The sequence below is a fragment of the Macrobrachium rosenbergii genome, chromosome 17 (genome assembly GCF_040412425.1).
Source record: "Macrobrachium rosenbergii isolate ZJJX-2024 chromosome 17, ASM4041242v1, whole genome shotgun sequence".
Lineage (NCBI taxonomy): Eukaryota > Metazoa > Arthropoda > Malacostraca > Decapoda > Palaemonidae > Macrobrachium > Macrobrachium rosenbergii.
Genome location: NC_089757.1, coordinates 39,397,063 through 39,414,542, shown reverse-complemented (window position 1 = coordinate 39,414,542; position 17,480 = coordinate 39,397,063).

The window sequence follows — 17,480 nt, the reverse complement described above, 5'->3', positions numbered from 1 at the left end:
ATTTATTGTTAATTATTATCGACCTCAGGTCACCCTTGTTCTCATTGTGTTCCGCGGCATGACGTCAGTCTGCTGCTATATAAACCGCCTGGGTCCCAATAAATCAGCAGTAAATTTTTCCTGCTCGTTTCTTTTGCACCTCTTATAGTGGTGACCCTGGAGTGGTTCCCGAGTCATTAACCATTGGCGGACTCACACGGTGACTCAGTCTTGGCTCCAGGAACTACTCACGTCCCTAACGGTCTCACTACGGCGCTGTAACCAGCGTTCGGGCGTGCTGACTCTCATCGGCAAATCACCAGCGTCATTAATGGACTCACACGGCGTGCTTCCAAGTGCGTTTTGATGCGGGTGTCCCACTCCAATTAAGAGGGTAAGAGCGAGCATGGACGCGGACATCACCTCCCTCGTTCAAGTAACAGCTAATCTCGTGGATTCGGATGTCTACCTCCCACCCATATCACCCGTGCCCACCCCCGCGCCGAGGCTCTCGCGCTCCTCCACACCCCTGCCCGTGACCGCACTCTCCCCTGCCCGGGGCCCTGTCCGGCAGGACAGGCAAAGGCTGCCCTGACCATAAAGCTGCTGCCTTTCACGCAGGGGAACCCATCGGCGTGGCTGTACAGGGTCGAGAGTCAATTCAGGCTGGTGGAACTCAACAACGAGCTGCTACAAGCAGACACAGTACTCAATGCCCTGCCGGAGGAGATCTACAGGAAACTTGTCCCGTGGGTGTCCGCCGCACGCCCCCTTACCTACCGCCTCCTGAAAAAGTCCCTCCTCGAGACATGCTCCCTGCCGGTCGCCAAGCGGGCCGCCCTCGACCTCGCCGTCAGCCCGCATCAGGATCAGAGCATCATGGAGTCATGGGGCATGATACAGGACCTCCTCACCCTCCCCGACACCGAAGGCAGTGGAAAACAACTCGAAATAAGCCTGTCGCGGGAGCTCCTCCTCCGTCAGCTCCTCCCGGAGGTTCACACTCAAATCCCTGAGCCCTACGCCATGCCCCTTGAGGTCCTGATTCGCACGGCTCAGCACCTAACAGACTCCGTGAAGGCAAATGAAGCGGGCATCAGTGCCCGCTCTCCCCGTCAGTGCCATGCAGCAGGAGGAGGGCGCAGAGGAGGGGGTAAACACCGTCACCAGGAGGCGCCCAACACCTCACAGCAGGTGGAATCCCCCGGGTCCTTGCCACTACCACAGGCGGTTTGGCAGGGACGCCCGGAACTGCCAGCCACCGTGCTCATTCGCCCGTCCAAAAAATGGGGGAGGCGGTGGCCAGCAGGACAGGCCGCCATGGCAACAGAAGAACCCAGGGGCCCAGAGCCAGTAGGCTTCTACGTCCGCGACACAGTCTCCAGCAGGATGATGTTGGTCGACACGGGGGCCGTTAGATCAATCTTCCCGCTGTCCAGAGAGGACCACAAGCATGCACCAGACCCGGCTGCCTTCCTGACGGCCGCCAACGGGTCCCCCATCCTCTCCTACGGCACCAGGCTCCTGTCGATCTCCATCCTTGGCTGGAGGTATTCCTGGGACTTCGTCGTCGCGGACTTAAGGACCCCGCTCCTGGGTGCGGATTTCCTTGCCCACTTTGGGCTGGCAGTCAACGTCAGTCGGAAGCTCCTCCTCGACACCAACTCCTGCCAGTCCCTCCCGTTAGCAACAGGACCCAAGGCGCCCACCTTCTGCTCTGTCGCCCCCCACCAGTACTCACAGCTGCTGAAGGAGTTCCCTGATGTGTCCAGGCCCTAGCTCCGCCAGGTACCCGGGGCCCCAGCTAAACATGGCATCTACCATCACATAAAAACAAAGGGCCCACCTGCACAAGCAAGGTTCTGGAGGCTTCCCCCTTGGTGCCTTCAGGAGGCCAAGAATATGCAAGAAGGTCTCCAGCCCGTGGGCCTCTCCTCTCCACATGGTGCAGAAACCGGACGGCTCCTGGAGACCCTGTGGCGACTTCAGGTGGCTCAACCTCACAACGGAACCTGACCATTAGCCCCTGCCAAACATGCAGGATCTCACGGCCTCCTTCCACGGGATCAAAATATTTTCAAAGTTGGATTTCTTGAAATCTTATTTCCAAGTACCAGTCACGCCAGAGGACGTCCCGAAGACCGCCATCATCATGCCTTTCGGGTCCTATGTCTTCGCCTTCTCCAAGTTTGGCCTAAGGAACGCAGGGGCAACTTTCCAGCGGCTCATGGACAGCATCCTGGGGGACCTGAAGTTCTGCGTCTGCTACGTGGATGATATACTTATATTTTCCAGGTCCCACAAGGAGCACTAGAGGCACATCTGGGCAGTCCTGCAACGCCTGTAGGAGAACGGCCTCATCGTAAGGTTCGACAAGTGCACCTTCGGCATCCAGAAAGCTGACTTCCTGGGCCACCAGATATCCCCGGATGGTGTCCGCCCACTCACATCTAAAGTCGTGGCTGTCACCAGGTTTCCCGTCCCCATCTCCGTCAAGGCTGTCCAGGAGTTCCTCAGGATGGTCAACTACTACAGGAGGTTCATCCCTGGGATCGCACACACCATGGCCCCCCTGACAGAAACCCTGAGAGGCCAACCAAAATCCTTAGTGTGGGGACCCAGCCAGCAGCAGGCCTTCTCCCTGACGTAGGCCGCCGTCGCCGAGGCAACTGCCTTGGCCCACCAGACCCCACCACTCCTCTCCAGCTGACGACGAACGCCAGCAGTGTCGCCTGTGGAGCTGTCCTGGAGCAGGTCATCAATGGCGTCCCCCAGCCCATCGCCTTCTTCAGCAAGAGGTTCAACCCTGCAGAGGCCTGCTACAGCACCTTCGACAGGGAACTCTGCGCATATACTGGGCGGTCCGGCACTTCAAGTTCCTCCTGGAGGGCACACCCTTCACAATCTACACGGACCACCAGCCGCTGGTCCACGCCTTCACCAAGTAGGGCGACGCATGGTGTTCCAGGCAGCAGCGAAACCTCGCGGCCATCGCGGAGTTCACCTGCTCAGTCAAGTACCTCCCCAGCAGGAAGAACCCTGTGGCAGACGCCCTCTCCAGAGTTGAGCTTAACGCGGTGCAGCTCGGGATCAACTACAAGGATCTCGCCAGGAAGCAGGCCAACGACCCAGAGACCCCAGCCTACCGCACCGCCATCACGTCCCTGAAGTGGAGGGACGTGCCCCTCGCCCCTGGGGGCCCAAATCTCCTCTGCGACACCAGTACCGGCCAGCCCCACCCTCTGGTGCCCGCCTCCCGCTGCCACTAGGTATTCGATGTCATCCACGGGCTGTCCCACCCCTTCCGGCAGGACGACGGCCAAGGTGCTGTCAGAGACGTTTGTCTGGCACGGAGTGCAGAAGGATGCGAGGACCTGGACGAGGCAGTGCCTGCAGTGCCAAACCAGCAAAGTGGGGCGTCACACAGAGTCTGGAATTGGCGAGTTTCCGCAGCCAGGGCAGCGGTTCGGCCATGTTCACATCGACATTGTCGGGCCCCTTCCCCCGTCAGGCGGGGCCAGATATCTCCTGATGGTGGTCGACCGCTCAACAAGGTGGCCCGAAGCCACGCCCATGCAAGAAGCCACCGCCAGCGCGTGCGCCAGGGCCCTACTCTCCAGTTGGATCAGCCGCTTTGGCGTCCCTGACCACATTACAACCACCCTGGCACGACTGCTGGGGACAGCTCATCACACCACCACGGCCAACAACCCTGCAGTCAACGGCTTGGTCGGGCGGTTTCACAGGTCCCTGAAGGCGTCCCTCATGGCCTGCTGCACCACTGAGGATTGGAAATACCAGCTGCCGTGGGTCCTCCTCGGGCTGAGAACCGCCCCCAGGGTCGACGGCGCCCCGTCCTGCAGCTGAGAGAACCTACAGCGAGCCCCTTGTGGTCCTGGGCGAGCTAGTTACTGAGGACCGCCACAACCCATCTGTCCAGAGGCTTCGCGACATAGTTGGCAATATACCGACAGGTCGGTCACCTTCACGCCACCTGGCTTGTCCTCCACCACCCATGTCTTCGTCAGGGATGATGCCATCTGCCAGGGGGCCCTTCCACATGCTGGAGAGGAACAACAAGGCGTTCCTGCTTGCCCTTCACAGGAAGGACGACTGGGTGTCGATAAACCGCATCAAGCCCGCCCTCCTGGAGGAGGACACAGACGTCACCACACCGCACCCTCCACTTGGACAGTCGTCGCCGCAGCCGGCCCCCCATAAAGAGCGGGAACGTGGCCGCCCCTGGAAACACCTGCCCACACCAGCAGCCAGCCGCCCCCACACACAGGGTGTTTCCCTGATGTCCTCATGTAGCCGTGGCACCCTTCAGCGCCCCAGCAGATACGCCGACTAATCAGACGTTACCCATGTCTTGGGGGGGAGTATTTGTAAAGTCTATGCTGAGCGAGTTTTCTGTGGTGACGTCCCATTTTCTTTGCCTTTACAATTCGTCACACCTGGCGTGACGGGTCACACCGATCCAATCATTTAAATTATGTATATAATTATTTACCTGTCTCCAATTTGTATATCATGTATTCTTCTTTCGCAGGCATCAGATTGTATTCAACTCCGTTTCTGTCCATATGTATAATTCAAAGTGTATTCGTTCACTGTATTTATTGTTAATTATTATCGACCTCAGGTCACCCTTGTTCTCATTGTGTTCTGCGGCGTGATGTCAGTCTGCCACTATATAAACCGCCTGGGTCCCAATAAATCAGCAGTAAATTTTTCCTGCTCGTTTCTTTTGCACCTCTTATAAGTCAGTACATAACTGGTATGCAATTATTTTTATATTCTAAATAAAAATTTTGCAATACCTAGAAATAAATAGATTTCCTCAACTTGACCATATCAACGACAGAAGTATATTTTGTTTCGAGTTACGATTAGACCCGTGGTCGCTCTTTCTTATACCATGATTAGACCTATAGCAGAGTCCACTGCTCTTTGCAGCTATGCCCCGCCCACTGCACGTCAGTGATTGGCAAGCTCTCGAAGTGGGAATGACGTCACGCTAGTTAACAGTCCAAATGATTACAAATACGGATTTAGCTCCGTTCGGTCATGTTGAGTTTCGTGCATGAATCATGACACCACAGATTTGAGTTCCCGGAGTTGAGAAGTCTGAAACTGATATCTCCGATAAAAGATATATTAAGTCATTTATCATTATAAAGGTCTTGGATCATTTTGTTTGTGCATCTTCTTTTTCATTTCGATCATGCGCAGCCTAAATACACAAGCATCTTACTTTTTTTTTTTTTAATTGGCGTTGGCCTAAATAAGCAAACCCACATAGACCACATTAATTGAAATGAAGCATAGACTTCTGCAGCCATGTCAAATGTTAATGTCATTGACAGATTAGGCCTACACATCAATTTCTTATATTCTGAGACAATGACAGGGCATGGGCCTACACACATCAATTTCTTATATTCTGAGACAATGACAAGGCATGGGCCTACAAGTCAATTTCTTATATTTTTGGACGATGACAGGGCATGGGCCTACACTTCAATTTCTTATATTCTGAGGCAATGACAGGGCAGGGACCTACACGTCAATTTCTTATATTTTGAGACAATGACAGGGCATGGGGCTACACTTCAATTTCTTATAGTTTTGGACAATGACAGAGCATGGACCTAAACGTCAATTTCTTATATTCTGAGGCAATGACAGGGCATGGACCTACACGTCTATTTCTTATATCCTGAGGCAATGACAGGGCGTAGACCTGCACGTCAATTTCTTATATTCTGAGGCAATGACAGGGCATGGACCTACACGTCTATTTCTTATATCCTGAGGCAATGACAGGGCGTAGACCTGCACGTCAATTTCTTATATTCTGAGACAATGACAGGGCATGGGCCTACACGTCAATTTCTTATCATCATCATCATCATTTCAGCCTTCAAAAGTCCCCTGTTGGATGTAGGCCTTCCCCAGGTTCCTCCACAGATTTCTATCCTCCGCTGCTCTGTACCACTGTTGTTTATGTTGGTCTAAGTCATCTCGCCAGCAGGGTTTTTTGTCTTCCTCGGTTTCTTGTGTATCCTCGGGGCGTCCAGAAGGTTGTTCGTGATGTCCATCTGTTGTCTGTCATCTTGGTAATGTGTCCTGCCCAGTTCCACTTGAGCTTACTGATAGTTTCAAGGATATCCTTTTCTTTAGTTTTTTGACATATCCATTTAGCTGTTTTTCTATCCTTCCAAGTTAGATCTAGCATAATACTCTCATGTGCCCTCTGCATTGTACGTAATTTAAGGGAAAGCTTCTTTGTTACATTCCAAGTTTCGGCCCCATAGGCGACAGTGGGGAGGATACACTGATCACAGACTTTCCTTTTTAAGAGGATAGGAGACTTCTTATTTTTAACACTATACTGGTTCTTCCAAACGCTTGCTAAATGAGGGCTATCCTTCTTTTTATTTCGCTCTCTTTGGAGGCGTCATGTAGAGAGTTTCGTTGTCCAAGGTAGATGTAGTGGTCACCTTCCTCAATTTGTTGATTTTCAATTTCAAGTATGTCATCTGCATTTTCAGTGTATTTATTACTCATGAATTTGGTCTTACGGAAGTTCATCTGGAGGCCTACTGATTTGCTTGCTTCAATTAGCTCGGTAAGCATTTGTTGAAGCTCTTCTTTGGTGGGGGCAACGATAATGATGTCATCAGCAAATCTGAGGTGACTTAGGTATTCTCCATCTATTCTTATTCTTTTTCTTGCCAATTGAGTTGTCGGAAAGCTCTCTCCAGGCAGGCAGGCATGTGCCTACACGTCAATTTCTTATATTCTGCGGCAATCATAGGGCAGAGACCTACACATCAATTTCTTATATTCCGAGGCAATGACAGGGGATAGGCCTACACATCAATTTCTTATATTCTGAGACAATGACAGGGAATGGGCCTCTACATCAATTTCTATATTCTGAGAAAATGACAGGCCATGGGCCTACACTACAATTTCTTATATTTTGAGAGAATGACAGGGGGTGGACCTACACGTCAATTTCTTGTTTTGAGACAATGATAGGAGATGGACCTACACGTCAATTTCTTATATTCTGAGGCAATGACAGGGGATGGACCTACATGTCAATTTCTTATATTCTGAGGCAATGACAGGGGATGGACCTACATGTCAATTTCTTATGTTTTGAGACAATGACAGGGGATGGACCTACATGTCAATTTCCTTTATTCTGAGGCAAAGACTGGGGATGGACCTACATGTCAATTTCTTATATTCTGAGGCAATGACTGGGGATGGATCTACATGTCAATTTCTTATGTTTTCAGACAATGACAGGGGATGGACCTAAATGTTAATTTCTTATATTCTGAGACAATGACAGTGGATGGACCTAACATCAATTTCTTATATTCTGAGGCAATGACAGGGGATGGACCTACACGTCAATTTCTTATATTCTGAGGCAATGACAGGGGATTGACCTAAATGTCAATTTCTTATATTCTGAGGCAATGACAGGGGATGGACCTAACGTCAATTTCTTATATTGTGAGGCAATGACAGGGGATTGACCTACACGTCAATTTCTTATATTCTGAGGCAATGACAGGGGATCGACCTAAACGTCAATTTCTTATATTCTGAGGCAATGACAGGGGATGGACCTAACATCAATTTCTTATATTCTGAGGCAATGACAGGGGATGGACCTAACTTCAATTTCTTATATTCTGAGGCAATGACAGGGATGGACCTACATGTCAATTTCTTATATTCTGAGGCAATGAGTGCGGATGGACCTACATGTCAATTTCTTATGTTTTGAGACAATGACAGGGGATGGACCTACATGTCAATTTCTTATATACTGAGGCAATGACAGGGGATGGACCTAACGTCAATTTCTTATATTCTGAGGCAATGACAGGGGATGGACCTAAATGTCAATTTCTTATATTCTGAGGCAATGACAGGGGATGAACCTAACGTCAATTTCTTATATTCTGAGGCAATGACAGGGGATGGACATACATGTCAATTTTTTATATTCTGAGGCAATGACAGGGGATGAACCTAAATGTCAATTTCTTATATTCTGAGGCAATGACAGGGGATCGACCTAACATCAATTTCTTATATTCTGAGGCAATGACAGCGGATGGACCTACATGTCAATTTCTTTTATTCTGACAATGACAGGGCAATGACTTATATTCTGATGAAACTAAAGGTCAATTTCTCATATTCTGAGACAATGACAGGGGATGGACCTAATGTCAGTTTCTTATATTCTGAGGCAATGACAGGGGATGGACCTACATGTCAATTTCTTATATTCTGAGGCAATGACAGGGGATGGACCTAACGTCAATTTCTTATATTCTGAGGCAATGAAAGGGGATGGACCTACATGTCAATTTCTTATATTCTGAGGCAATGACAGGGGATCGACCTACATGTCAATTTCTTATATTCTGAGGTAATGACAGGGGATGGACCTACATGTCAATTTCTTATATTCTGAGGCAATGACAGGGGATGGACCTACACGTCAATTTCTTATATTCTGAGGCAATGACAGGGGTTCGACCTAACGTCAATTTCTTATATTCTTCAATGAGACAATGGACAATGAGGGATGGACCTACATGTCAATTTCTTATATTCTGAGACAATGACTGGGGATGGACCTACATGTCAATTTAACCTACAATTTCTTTGATTAGACAATGTAGGATGTTTTGAGACAATGACAGGGGATGGACCTACATGTCAATTTCTTATATTCTGAGACAATGACAGGGGATGGACCTACACATCAATTTCTTTTATTCTGAGGCAATGACAGGGGATGGACCTAAATGTCAAGTTCTTATATTCTGAGGCAATGACAGGGCATGGACCTACACGTCAATTTCTTATATTCTGAGACAATGACAGGGTCAATTTCTTTTATGGACAGGGCATGGACATGTCAATTTCTTTTATTCTGAGGCAATGACAGGGCATGGACTTACACATCAATTTCTTATATTCTGAGGACAATGACAGGGCATGGACCTACACGTCAATTTCTTTTATTCTGAGACAATGACAGGGGATGGACCTACACATCAATTTCTTTTATTCTGAGACAATGACAGGTCATGGACCTACACGTCAATTTCTTATATTCTGAGGCAATGACAGATCTTGGACCTGCACGTCAATTTCTTTTATTCTGAGACAATGAAAGGGCATGGATCATGTCAATTACTTATACGTCAACGTTTTTCTTTATTCTGAGACAATGACAAATTTCTTTTATTCTGTGGAACTACACGTCAATTTCTTTTATTCTGAGACAATGACAGGGATGGCATGTCAATTTCTTTTAATGTCACCTTTCAATTTCTTTTATATTCTGAGGTAATAAAGGGGATGGACCTACACGTCAATTTCTTTTATTCTGAGACAATGACAGGGGATGGACCTACATGTCAATTCCAATGACAGGGATGGATTATTCTTTTATTCTGAGACAATGACATGGGTCAATTTCTTTTATTCTGAGACAATGACAGGGTATGGACCTACACGTCAATTTCTTTTATTCTGAGACAATGAAGGGCATGGACGTCAATTTCTTTTATTCTGAGACAATGACTACACATCAATTTCTTTTATTCTGAGACAATGATAGGGCATGGACCTTCATGTCAATTTCTTTTATTCTGAGACAATGAGAGGGGATGGACCTACACGTCAATTTCTTTTATTCTGAGATAATGACAGGGCATGGACCTACATGTCAATTTCTTTTATTCTGAGACAATGACAGGGCATGGATCTACACGTCAATTTCTTTTATTCTGAGACAATGATAGGGCATGGTATTCTGGACCTGGACACGTCAATTTCTTTTATTCTGAGACAATGACAGGGCATGGACCAATTTCAATTTTTATTCTGAGACAATCAGGGCATTTCATCAATTTCTTTTATTCTGAGACAATGACAGGGCATGGACCTACACGTCAATTTCTTTTATTCTGAGACAATGACAGGGCATGGACCTACACGTCAATTTCTTTTATTCTGAGACAATGACAGGGCATGGACCTACACGTCAATTTCTTTTATTCTGAGACAATGACAGGGCATGGACCTACACATCAATTTCTTTTATTCTGAGACAATGACAGGGCATTTCAATTTCTTTTATTCTGAGACAATGATATGGGTCAATTTCTTTTATTCTGGACAATGACAGGGCATGGACTACACGTCAATTTCTTTTATTCTGAGACAATGATAGGGCATGGACCTCACGTCAATTTCTTTTATTCTGAGACAATGATAGGGCATGGACCTACACGTCAATTTCTTTTATTCTGAGACAATGATAGGGCATGGACCTACACGTCAATTTCTTTTATTCTGAGACAATGACAGGGCATGGATTCAATTTCTTTTATTCTGAGACAATGATAGGGCATGGGATTTCTTTTATTCTGAGACAATGACATCAATTTCTTTTATTCTGAGACAATGACAGGGCATGGACCGTCAACACAATGACGTCAATTTCTTTTATTCTGAGACAATGACAGGGCATGGACCTACACGTCAATTTCTTTTATTCTGAGACAATGACAGGGCATGGACCTACACGTCAATTTCTTTTATTCTGAGACAATGACAGGGCATGGACCTACACGTCAATTTCTTTTATTCTGAGACAATGACAGGGCATGGACCTACACATCAATTTCTTTTATTCTGAGACAATGACAGGGCATGGACCTACACATCAATTTCTTTTATTCTGAGACAATGACAGGGCATGGACCTACACGTCAATTTCTTTTATTCTGAGACAATGACACATCAATTTCTTTTATTCTGGCAATGATGCATGGACCTACACGTCAATTTCTTTTATTCTGAGACAATGAGGGGCATGGACCTACACGTCAATTTCTTTTATTCTGAGACAATGACAGGGCATGGACCTACACAATTTCTTTTATTCTGAGACAATGTAGGGGATGGACTACATGTCAATTTCAACAATGACAGGGCATTTTTTTTATTCTGAGACAATGACAGGGCATGGACAGTCCTTTTATTCTGAGACAATGACAGGGCATGGACCTCGTCAATTTCTTTTATTCTGAGACAATGACAGGGCATGGACCTACACATCAATTTCTTTTATGGACCTGACATGTCAATTTCTTTTATTCTGAGACAATGACAGGGCATGGACCTACATGTCAATTTCTTTTATTTTATTCTGAGACAATGACAGGGTATGGACCTACACGTCAATTTCTTTTATTCTGATGGACAATCAATTTCAATTTCTTTTATTCTGAGACAATGACAGGGCATGGACCTACACGTCAATTTCTTTTATTCTGAGACAATAACAGGGCATGGACCTACACGTCAATTTCTTTTATTCTGAGACAATGACAGGGCATGGACCTTCATGTCAATTTCTTTTATTTTTATTCTGAGACAATGACAGGGCATGGACCTACACGTCAATTTCTTATATTCTGAGACAATGACAGGGATGGGTCAATTTCTTTTATTCTGGAAAGGGGCATACACGTCAATTTCTTTTATTCTGAGACAATGACAGGGCATGGAAAGACACGTCAATTTCTTTTATTCTGAGACAATGACAGGGCATGGACCTACACATCAATTTCTTTTATTCTGATGACAATGACATGGACCTACACACATCAATTTCTTTTATTCTGAGACAATTCAGGGACAATGACAGGGCATGGACCTACACGTCAATTTCTTTATTCTGAGACAATGACAGGGCATGGACCTACACATCAATTTCTTTTATTCTGAGACAATGATAGGGCATGGACCTACACATCAATTTCTTTTATTCTGAGACAATGACAGGGCATGGACCTACACATCAATTTCTTTTATTCTGAGACAATGATAGGGCATGGACCTCAGGGTATGGACCACACGTCAATTTCTTTTATTCTGAGACAATGATAGGGCATGGACCTACACATCAATTTCTTTTATTCTGAGACAATGATAGGGCATGGACCTACACATCAATTTCTTTTATTCTGAGACAATGATAGGGCATGGACCTACACATCAATTTCTTTTATTCTGAGACAATGACAGGGCATGGACCTACACGTCAATTTCTTTTATTCTGAGACAATGACAGGGCATGGACCTACACGTCAATTTCTTTTATTCTGAGACAATGACAGGGCATGGACCTACACGTCAATTTCTTTTATTCTGAGACAATGATATGGGCATGGACCTACACATTTCAATTTCTTTTATTCTGAGACAATGACAGGGCATGGACCTACACATCAATTTCTTTTATTCTGAGACAATGACAGGGTATGGACCTACACATCAATTTCTTTTATTCTGAGACAATGATAGGGCATGGACCTACAAGTCAATTTCTTTTATTCTGAGACAATGACAGGGCATGGACCTACACGTCAATTTCTTTTATTCTGAGACAATGACAGGGCATGGACCTACACATCAATTTCTTTTATTCTGAGACAATGACAGGGCATGGACCTACACGTCAATTTCTTTTATTCTGAGACAATGACAGGGCATGGACCTACACGTCAATTTCTTTTATTCTGAGACAATGACAGGGATGGACCTATACATCAATTTCTTTTATTCTGAGACAATGACAGGGCATGGACCTACACGTCAATTTCTTTTATTCTGAGACAATGACAGGGCATGGACCTACACGTCAATTTCTTTTATTCTGAGACAATGACAGGGCATGGACCTACACATCAATTTCTTTTATTCTGAGACAATGACAGGGCATGGACCTACACGTCAATTTCTTTTATTCTGAGACAATGACAGGGCATGGACCTACACGTCAATTTCTTTTATTCTGAGACAATGTCAGGGGATGGACCTACACGTCAATTTCTTTTATTCTGAGACAATGACAGGGCATGGACCTACACATCAATTTCTTTTATTCTGAGACAATGACGGGGCATGGACCTACACATCAATTTCTTTTATTCTGAGAAAATGACAGGGCATGGACCTACACGTCAATTTCTTTTATTCTGAGACAATGATAGGCATGGACCTACAAGTCAATTTCTTTTATTCTGAGACAATGATAGGGCATGGACCTACAAGTCAATTTCTTTTATTCTGAGACAATGATAGGCATGGACCTACAAGTCAATTTCTTGTATTCTGAGACAATGATAGGGCATGGACCTACAAGTCAATTTCTTTTATTCTGAGACAATGATAGGGCATGGACCTACAAGTCAATTTCTTTTATTCTGAGACAATGATAGGCATGGACCTACAAGTCAATTTCTTTTATTCTGAGACAATGATAGGGCATGGACCTACAAGTCAATTTCTTTTATTCTGAGACAATGATAGGGCATGGACCTACACATCAATTTCTTTTATTCTGAGACACAATGACAGGGTATGGACCTACACATCAATTTCTTATATTCTGAGACAATGATAGGGCATGGACCTACAAGTCAATTTCTTTTATTCTGAGACAATGACAGGGCATGGACCTACACGTCAATTTCTTTTATTCTGAGACAATGACAGGGCATGGACCTACACATCAATTTCTTTTATTCTGAGACAATGACAGGGCATGGACCTAAACGTCAATTTCTTTTATTCTGAGACAATGACAGGGCATGGACCTACACGTCAATTTCTTTTATTTTGAGACAATGACAGGGCATGGACCTACACGTCAATTTCTTTTATTCTGAGACAATGACAGGGGATGGACCTACACGTCAATTTCTTTTATTCTGAGACAATGTCAGGGGATGGACCTACATGTCAATTTCTTTTTATTCTGAGGCAATGACAGGGCATGGACCTACACATCAATTTCTTTTATTCTGAGACAATGACAGGGCATGGACCTACACATCAATTTCTTTTATTCTGAGACAATGACAGGGCATGGACCTGCACACATCAATTTCTTTTATTCTGAGAAATGATAGGGCATAGACCTACACTTCAATTTATTTTATTCTGAGACAATGACAGGGCATGGACCTGCACGTCAATTTCTTTTATTCTGAGACAATGACAGGGCATGGACCTGGACACATCAATTTCTTTTATTCTGAGACAATGATAGGGCATGGACCTACACGTCAATTTCTTTTATTCTGAGAAAATGATAGGGTATGGACCTACACGTCAATTTCTTTTATTCTGAGACAATGACAGGGCATGGACCTACACATCAATTTCTTTTATTCTGAGAAAATGATAGGGCATGGACCTACACATCAATTTCTTTTATTCTGAGACAATGACAGGGCATGGACCTGTCAACATCAATTTCTTTTATTCTGAGAAAATGATAGGGTATGGACTTTTATTCTGAGACAACACTTCAATTTCTTTTATTCTGAGACAATGACAGGGCATGGACCTCCAACACGTCAATTTCTTTTATTCTGAGACAATGACAGGGCATGGACCTACACATCAATTTCTTTTATTCTGAGACAATGATAGGGCATGGACCTACACGTCAATTTCTTTTATTCTGAGACAATGACAGGGCATGGACCTACACATCAATTTCTTTTTTATTCTGAGACAATGACAGGGCATGGACCTACACGTCAATTTCTTTTATTCTGAGACAATGACAGGGCATGGACCTACACGTCAATTTCTTTTATTCTGAGACAATGACAGGGGATGGACCTACACGTCAATTTCTTTTATTCTGAGACAATGACAGGGGATGGACCTACACGTCAATTTCTTTTATTCTGAGACAATGACAGGGCATGGATCGATTACTTTTGCATCAATTTCTTTTATTCTGAGACAATGACAGGGCATGGACCTACACATCAACGTTTTTTTTTTTTATTCTGAGACAATGACAGGGCATGGACCTACACATCAATTTCTTTTTATTCTGAGAAAATGATAGGGGATGGACCTACACTGAGACAATCAATTTCTTTTATTCTGAGACAATGACAGGGCATGGACCTACACGTCAATTTCTTTTATTCTGAGACAATGACAGGGCATGGACCTACACATCAATTTCTTTTATTCTGAGACAATGATAGGGCATGGACCTACACGTCAATTTCTTTTATTCTGAGAAAATGATAGGGGGTATGGACCTACATGTCAATTTCTTTTATTCTGAGAAAATGATAGGGATGGACCTACATGTCAATTTCTTTTATTCTGAGACAATGACAGGGCATGGACCTACACGTCAATTTCTTTTATTCTGAGACAATGATAGGGCATGGACCTACACATCAATTTCTTTTATTCTGAGAAAATGATAGGGTATGGACCTACACTTCAATTTCTTTTATTCTGAGACAATGACAGGGCATGGACCTACACGTCAATTTCTTTTATTCTGAGACAATGACAGGGTATGGACCTACACTTCAATTTCTTTTATTCTGAGACAATGATAGGGTATGGACCTACACATCAATTTCTTTTATTCTGAGACAATGACAGGGCATGGACCTACACATCAATTTCTTTTATTCTGAGAAAATGACAGGGCATGGACCTACACGTCAATTTCTTTTATTCTGAGACAATGATAGGGTATGGACCTACACTTCAATTTCTTTTATTCTGAGACAATGATAGGCATGGGCATGGATCTACACGTCAATTTCTTATATTCTGAGAAAATGACAGGGCATGGACCTACACGTCAATTTTCTTTTATTCTGAGACAATGATAGGATATGGACCTACACTTCAATTTCTTTTATTCTGAGACAATGTCAGGGGATGGACCTACACGTCAATTTCTTTTATTCTGAGACAATGACAGGGCATGGACCTACACGTCAATTTCTTTTATTCTGAGACAATGATAGGGCATGGATCTACACGTCAATTTCTTATATTCTGAGAAAATGACAGGGCATGGACCTACACGTCAATTTCTTTTATTCTGAGACAATGATAGGATATGGACCTACACTTCAATTTCTTTTATTCTGAGACAATGATAGGGCATGGATCTACACGTCAATTTCTTATATTCTGAGACAATGACAGGGCATGAACCTACACATCAATTTCTTATATTCTGAGAAAATGACAGGGCATGAACCTACACATCAATTTCTTATATTCTGAGACAATGACAGGGCATGGACCTACAAGTCAATTTCTTATATTCTGAGACAATGAAAGGGCATGGACATAACGTCAATTTCTTTTATTCTGAGACAATGACAGGGCATGGACCTACACGTCAATTTCTTTTATTCTGAGACAATGATAGGGCATGGACCTAACGTCAATTTCTTTTATTCTGAGACAATGACAGGGCATGGACCTACACGTCAATTTCTTTTATTCTGAGACAATGACAGGGGATGGACCTAACGTCAATTTCTTTTATTCTGAGACAATGACAGGCATGGACCATACACGTCAATTTCTTTTATTCTGAGACAATGACAGGGCATGGACCTACACGTCAATTTCTTTTATTCTGAGACAATGACAGGGCATGGACCTTCATGTCAATTTCTTTTATTCTGAGACAATGACAGGGCATGGACCTATATGTCAATTTCTTTTATTCTGAGACAATGACAGGGTATGGACCTACACGTCAATTTCTTTTATTCTGAGACAATGACAGGGCATGGACCTACACGTCAATTTCTTTTATTCTGAGACAATAACAGGGCATGGACCTACACGTCAATTTCTTTTATTCTGAGACAATGACAGGGCATGGACCTTCATGTCAATTTATTTTATTCTGAGACAATGACAGGGCATGAACCTACACGTCAATTTCTTTTATTCTGAGACAATGACAGGGCATGGACCTACACGTCAATTTCTTTTATTCTGAGACAATAACAGGGCATGGACCTACACGTCAATTTCTTTTATTCTGAGACAATAACAGGGCATGGACCTACACGTCAATTTCTTTTATTCTGAGACAATGACAGGGTATGGATGGATGGATGTATGAGTTTTAGGGCAAAAGAACAGGCACTGGGGCCAACAAGGCCATTCAGCGCCGTAATGGAAAAGAAAATAAATTATATTATGAAAAATGAGATTAATGAGTGTATGATGAAGATGGTTGACCAGATAAATTACAATATGATAAATGAATGAATTAAAAAAGAAAATGCTTAATAAATAAATATCATATATATCTATGATTGATAATAAAATATAATTAAATTTTATTAAAAATTTATAGACTTTAAAAAGGGGATGAGAGCAGAAATATCTGCTTCATCTCCCAAAATATCACAGAGGGATTTACCCTGAAAAATATCTCTCTTTTGGTTAAAATATCTGGGGCAAGCAACCAGAATGTGCTCCACTGTTAGCATCTCACCACAGCAAGCACACTCTGGGAGGCTGCCCTTCAGAAAATAAACTGATGGGTCAAATAAGTGTGTGCCCAA